Source organism: Lolium rigidum, chromosome 5 (genome assembly GCF_022539505.1).
Source record: "Lolium rigidum isolate FL_2022 chromosome 5, APGP_CSIRO_Lrig_0.1, whole genome shotgun sequence".
NCBI lineage: Eukaryota > Viridiplantae > Streptophyta > Magnoliopsida > Poales > Poaceae > Lolium > Lolium rigidum.
The window spans coordinates 11,691,343-11,698,624 of NC_061512.1; the positions used below are offsets into that span (position 1 = coordinate 11,691,343).

Below are 7,282 nucleotides of genomic sequence, written 5' to 3' on the forward strand. Positions count from 1 at the left end.
TCGGAGTTGTAGTCGATGTCGGCGTCGGGCGGCGGTTGTGGCTGCGGTTGTTGTTCAGGCGCCGTAGGCGGCATGTGACCAATGCGGCCAAGCATCGAGTAGGTCGTATGGAGCCCACTACAAGAAATATGTTGACTTGCGACACTCCATTTTCGTCATAGAATCGTCACTATTTTTAATCTATGACATTTTTATGACAAAAAATAAATTGTCAAAAACGGAGCGTCAGAAATCAACCAACATGACCTTCTACTTGTAATCGTCATGATCGTCTATGACGATACTTCATCCTCATAACATCAATGACGATCTAATATCGTCACGGGCAGTCAGCCCATGCCACATCAGATCCAACGTGGCTAGTCTGACGTGGCAAAATTGTGACGAAATCAAATTGTCGTAACCCAAAATCAGCCCAGTCCACTTTAATGGTCTACATGGGCCAAGCCCATTAATACCAGCCTTTTTTGGTCCACTTACATTCTAAGCTCTAGCCTTTTTTTAATCTGTTCACCTCTTGGGCCTCAGCCTTTTAACAGTCTTTCTTGGTCCATTTGATTTTTAGGCCTTAGCTTATTAAAACCATTTTCTTTCTTGGGTCTTGGCCCTTTTAGTTATCAGTTACCGTTTTCTCTTCTCAGATTTTATTTTCCTATGATTTGGCATTAATTGAATAACAAATAATCAGAACCGAAGAATGCATGAACATGTTTTCACAACAGCAACAATTAAGTCTATTACAATACTTCCACGGCTTAAATCACATATATACAGCAAAATCAAGCCCAGAATGAACCCAAGCAGGACAATATCAGTCGTTAACTTCCAGACGGCTAGACCTCCAGGTCGATTCTTGTTGTTGCATCACCAGAAGCTCTTGCAACCTACAGAGCCCCTTCTTGCAACCGACATCTGAGAGTTAACATTCAGATTAGTTGGGGATAAAATAAAAAGCAACTACAACATGCTAATTTCTAGAAAGCATCCGCACATACATAATAGTAGAACAATTAATGAATATGTGCTAGTGCAAGATCCTGGAAACAGAATGCCCATATCAGGGTGCCCATATCAGGGTAGCTGTACCTAGATAGTAAAAGTTGTGTTTGCACTTGCAATTAAAAGGAAAAATAGTATTACTTCTTCTAGTAACGCTAGGATATAGTAGATTTACTTTCTTTTTGTGTTTCCTAGAAACCCAAACTATAAAGGTTTATTAAGCTGAGCAGGAATGACATCCGACTAGCTTGAAAAAATTTAGATAGTCATTTAAGATGTTCCATACATAAAAACCAGAACAATATCAATGAACCAGTTGGAAAAACCAACAGAAACTTGGGACTATGGCAAAAATATTAAACAAGTTAATCCAGTGCATGATAACAGGGCAACCATGTCGAAGTCAAATCAGTTCACTAATGTGTTTGTCACACGATACACATCAAAGCACTTGACCATCAAGCATCAGGCCCACGTCTATTCGACAAGACAAGTAAATACCTGACTTTGGCTAGATGGGGCTGTAGTTGAACATCTGATCTGCATCATTGTTGACCCTGGCCGTTGCAGGTACTCGTCCATGCAGAACTCTGCATCATTGTTGACCCTGGCCGTTGCAGGTACCCGTCCATGCAGAACTCTGCCCTACACTCAACTCTGCCCTACACTCAGAAGAGCTAGAGGAAGAGGAACCGGACAGAAGGTACACATCAGAAATCTTTGGAGTCTGTAGTGATAGTAAGCATTTAAACCAATTAGAAAAGCTCATGATGTATTAAAAATAAGTACTAGACGAATTGGACTGTCAAATTGATCATAGAAACGAAAACTGTTATACAAGTGGTATACCTATATGGCTATACATAAACCAGTAATAATACTACTTCTACTAGAGGAAAATATAATGTATATCACATCCCCAATGTATACAACAAATAATACGAGAATAAACATAATCCATTGCATAGGACTGCTAGTCTACTGCATTGGTTAAAAACTTTCACTCAAATATAATCATGTACTAGTTCAGGAATGCATGACGTGGACATTACTAATTTTACATAGAGATCATAATCACTTATATCAGACTCTAAACAGAAAGGAACATGAACAGTGGTGACAATAAAGGAACATCACAAAGACTGGACCAGGTGCTCATAGAAAGCTATTAAACATAGCTTCCATATCACAGAACAATGTCACAGCAACATGGCCTGTCAACCTAATAATGAATAGAATAGCTAGGTCATACAAAGTGAACTCCACGCTGCAAATGCAGTGGCATGGCCATGGTTGATGTGCTCCAGCGCACAGGTAAGCATGTTGTCTCTTTGTTTGCAAATAAATAAAAGCTTGCAATAAGCATCAAGTCTCAGTTACTGTTTTTCTTTCTTTACTCAAACAGAAAGTTCATAATAAAATGAGACATCAAAGCAGAAGCATAACTACATATGTCCCACTAGGTCCTGGAAGGCTCAGGTCTACCACCATCAAAAGGTAATCACAGAGTATGGAAAACCTATAATGATTACTCTTAATTTAGGTAATAAGAAATGGTAACCGAAATTATATCAGTTTTCTTGTTAGCCAGTAATTCGGTTAAGTGATAATTCGGTTCGGAGTTCATTTTTAAGCGACATATATGACCAAGTGTGACAAGACTGACAAGTAAACATCTTGTATGTACAACGGCATGCTTGCAGGCTACAGCCATTCCCACAGCAGGACTAGTGATCACGCAGTCATGCACCTAGTGTGTTGGAATCTTGAAACTATACGTCCATGCACTAATTAAGTAGTACATGTCTAGCTGAAGTAACATGACAACGCGTGTAGCAAATAAATCCATGGTGGTGTACGGGTGTGTGGGTGGCCATGAGTCACTAATCAGCAAACATGATGTATACCATGCATTCATGGGGATGGCCTGATGGGATTTTGCCTTTTGAGACAGAGAAACTAGTAAGGACGTACTACATTTAACCTCTGAATTTCGGTTAACGAAGTGTTAAAACCGAATTTAGTAATTAATAAATCAGTTTACCACACTTACGCACCGAAATTAATCTCAAATAATTTGGTTTTCGTTCCGATTAATTCGGTGTTCGGTTTCGGTTCATTATGCCCACCCCTATCATGATAGACAATGCAATTTATCAAAACTTGTCTTCAACATAATTCATTCTAATATAGCTAAGTATCTAAAAAGCAGATTGGCATAGGATTATTATCTTGCTGAATAATTCATCCTAATCTAGCTACTAGAGGGTCATATTCCCAGGACTACTGGACCAATAAGGGCATTTTCATTGTGTGAAAAAAATAAGAGCATTTTCTCAAAGCTACAAGACACCGAAATCTGGACTACCAGAATAGCATTTTGTTGTTCACAGCATCATTGTCTCATAAAGGAGAGAATATATCTCGAAAGTTTTCATTTGTAGATCACAGAACAAGCTAAAGCACAAATACTCGATCATCCTCAGCAACAAACAAGATAGGAAATTAACAAGCATGTTGTAATCAACATTTCTCCAAATATAATGCAGCTGTGATTCTACAAGAATACTAAAAGACAGAACAAATCATGTAGTCCGTTCAAGAATACATGTGAGCCAAGATCTGATGATCAAGAATACATGCGATGCAAGATCTGAAGTAAAGCTAGATCCTTATCCATACCAAATCAATTTGTGATGGAGGCATGGTCGATACCTTAGTGGCCGTCCCTGTGGTGGATAGAACAAATAGTCAGAGGGAGTGAGGATCTGGGGATGGGAGGGAACGGAAGGGGATGGGATGGGGATTACCATCACGGGAGTGGGCAGAGGCGATCTGCGATGACCCAGTCGTTGTGCTCCTCCTCGGCTGGAGGAGGCGCTTCACTTGCGAAGGAGGTGGAAGCGAGAGCAGCGTGGGACAAGATGCGCGCCGCCTGGGTCGAGAGGGATGGGTCCTGAAATCACACCGAAATTTCCATTAGAACGCCACAGATGCACACACCACGGAATCAAGATGAATCTCAATGAGTTGCACGTCTTGCTAGTTTCTGTGGTGGTGGATGAGCTCCGAGTGGCCAGATCAGATCCGTGTCCAGTCTAGAATCAGCGAGGCATCGGGGGCGTAGAGTGATGGAATGGCAAGGGCGAGAGGAGCAGATGGGAGATGGGAGGGTGTTGAGTGCGGCTCGGTGAGGAGAGCGGACATGGTGTGGGGGGGAGAAGAGGGGTGGCGCCGGAGGAGGAGGAGGAGGAGATGTTTAGGGTTCAGGAGATGTTTTGCGGTGGCAGTGGACGGATGGTACTTCATCACCCTATTTTTTCGTTTGGCAGTGCCGGGAAAGTGGGCGGGGGCGCGCGCGCCCAATTTCCGATCCCGCGCGCATGTTTTCGCTCATGAGTTTCACTCTGGACTGGATAAAGAGTGTGACTGCCATCGGGCCCTAAGTTTCGGGGTCCCATATAGAAATAGGTTTGTTGAAGCTTGGTCTCTAATTTTTGGACACAATAAGTTGAATTGTACCATTGTATATACGAATAATTATCATATACGACACACACATATATATGCAAAGATTTATGGCATGGTTAAAAATATTGTATCCTTCATTGCAGCCCCACCTAGCCCGCATGTTTGTGTCTATGTAATCCCATGGGAAGCTTTCACTTGTCCATGCAAAATTCTTATGTGCTAGTCCAATCATCTTTTTTAATCATAAAATAAAATCTTATATGCAGTTATGATGATCCTAATTCGTCGTAATAGGCTACAAATAACGCCATAGATCACATGGATCTGACTATGACGATTTTAGGCTAGGAAATAATGACGTTTTTTACTTAAATCGTCGTAATTTTCTGTTGTTTTGACCACCCCAAATAGCTAACGACCATCAAGTGTGGAATCGTCATTGAATCATGACGATTTTCCCGAGGGTCACGGAGAGAAGGTCATGAGTCAACACATTTCTTGTAGTGGCCGCCGCGGCATTGTTTTGGTGGAGAGGAGAGGATAGCGTGGCGGTGATACGTCTCCAATGTATCTATAATTTCTGATGTTCCATGCTTGTTTTATGACAATAACTACATGTTTTGCTCGCACTTTATAACGTTTTTATGCGTTTTCCGGAACTAACCTATTAACAAGATGCCACAGTGCCGGTTCTCGTTTTCGTTGTTTTTGGTTCCAGAAAGGCTGTTCGGGCAATATTCTCGGAATTCGACGAAACGAAGACCCAACATCTTATTTTTCCCGGAAGACCCCAGAACCCCGAAGGAGAGTCGGAGGCGGGCCAGAGGGCCACCACACAATAAGGCGGCGCGGCCGCAGGCCTGGCCGCGCCAGCCTATTGTGAGGAGCCCCCAGGCGTCCTCCTGCGCCGCCTCTTCGCCTATAAGACCCCTTTCGACCTAAAAACGCGAGACGAATTGACGAAACTCCAGAAAGACTCCAGGGGCGCCGCCGCCACCGCGAAACTCTAATTCGGGGGACAGAATCTCTGTTCCGGCACGCCGCCGGGACGGGGAAGTGCCCCCGGAAGCCATTTCCATCGACGCCATCGCCTCCATCATGCTCCGTGAGTAGTTCCCCCATGGACTACGGGTTCTAGCTGTAGCTAGTTGGTACTCTCCCCCCCATGTACTTCAATACAATGATCTCATGAGCTGCCTTACATGATTGAGATTAATCTGATGTAATCGGTGTTGTGTTTGTTGGGATCCGATGGATTGTTACATTATGATTAGTCTATCTATAAAGTTTGTGAAGTTATTGTTGCTGCAATCTTGTTGTGTTTAATGCTTGTCACTAGGGCCCGAGTGGCATGATCTTAGATTTAAGCTCTATACTTATTGCATAGAATGTATCTACAAGTTGTTTGCACATGTCTATGTCCGGAACCCGAGGCCCCAGAGTGACAACAACTGGGATAACTGGAGGGGAAGGCTTAGATATGAGGATCACATGTTTTCACGGAGTGTTAATGCTTTGCTCCGGTGCTCTATTAAAAGGAGTACCTTAATTTCCGATAGATTCCCTAGAGGCCCGGCCGCCACCGACCGGTAGGACAAAAGATGTTATGCAAGTTTCTCATTGCGAGCACGTATGACTATATATGGAAAACATGCCTACATGATTAATAATCTTGATGTTCTGTCTTAATGCTATTTCAATCCTATCAATTGCCCAACTGTAATTTGTTCACCCAACACTTGTTATTGGAGAGTTACCACTAGTGTAGATAGCTGGGAACCCCACTCCATCTTTCATCATCATATACTCGTTCCTACATGTCATTGGAAGTAGTATCAACTATTTTCTGGTGCCATTGCTCTCATATTACTGCTACTGCTGCTGTGTTACTGTTACTATTGTTCTCATATTACTACTACTTTCACATCACCCCTGTTACTAGTGCTTTTCCAGGTGCAGCTGAATTGACAACTCAGTTGTTAAGGCTTATAAGTATTCTTTACCTCCCCTTGTGTTGAATCAATAAATTTGGGTTTTACTTCCCTCGAAGACTGTTGCGATCCCCTATACTTGTGGGTTATCAAGACTATTATCTGGCGCCGTTGCCGGGGAGGCATAACTCTACTCATAAGTTCACCTGGGGAGTACACTCTACCTCTCTCTCTGTTTTTATTTTATTTTATTTTATTTTGCTTAGTTTACTTTTGTCTAGTTTATTTTTGTCTAGTTTTATTTTTCCTATATACCCGAAAATCCATAAAAAATTGAAAAACCGAAAAATTAAAAACTGTTATTATGGGAGAACCTAGAACCTATTTGGAGCTCATTGAATTATATAATAATTATAGAGAATCAAGAACGGGAAAAGTTATGAGTGCTGTGATAGAAAAGCTGAATACAATTGCTAAAATCTTGCTTAAACGCCATGATATAAACTGTTGCTCTAAACAGGATACTAAACATCTTAAATTTCAATGTGGCTTTAGTGAGGAAGTTTTAATTAAGAACTATAATTGGAATAACTATATTCATTTTGGGTTCGAAGAGGTAGAACAATTTGTTGTATTTATGGGAGCCTCTGAGATAGAATCCTTCATGTCTAAAAATTATGAAACTTGTGTTGTTTGTAAGGACCTTAAAGATTATGTCTCTTCTATCCTAAATTTTTGCGTAGAAAGTTACAGTGACAATCCTTATATCATTTATTATAAAGAGAGACTCATTAATGCACAAGAATGCACTCACAATTTGCAGGAACCAGTGGAAGAAGAAATTGATGAACCTGAAAGCTCATTGGATGAAAAAGAGGAGG

At 41.5% G+C, this 7,282-nt stretch overlaps 1 long non-coding RNA gene across 1 annotated transcript; it reads right to left on the reverse strand.

The window, feature by feature from the left end:
* Nucleotides 1–669: 669 nt before the first annotated feature.
* Nucleotides 670–1,701, reverse strand: LOC124651625. Its single transcript, XR_006987465.1, has 2 exons — nt 1,501–1,701; nt 670–912 (listed from the first exon to the last, which is right to left on the reverse strand). It is a non-coding gene; the product is annotated as an uncharacterized LOC124651625 (long non-coding RNA).
* Nucleotides 1,702–7,282: the final 5,581 nt, after the last annotated feature.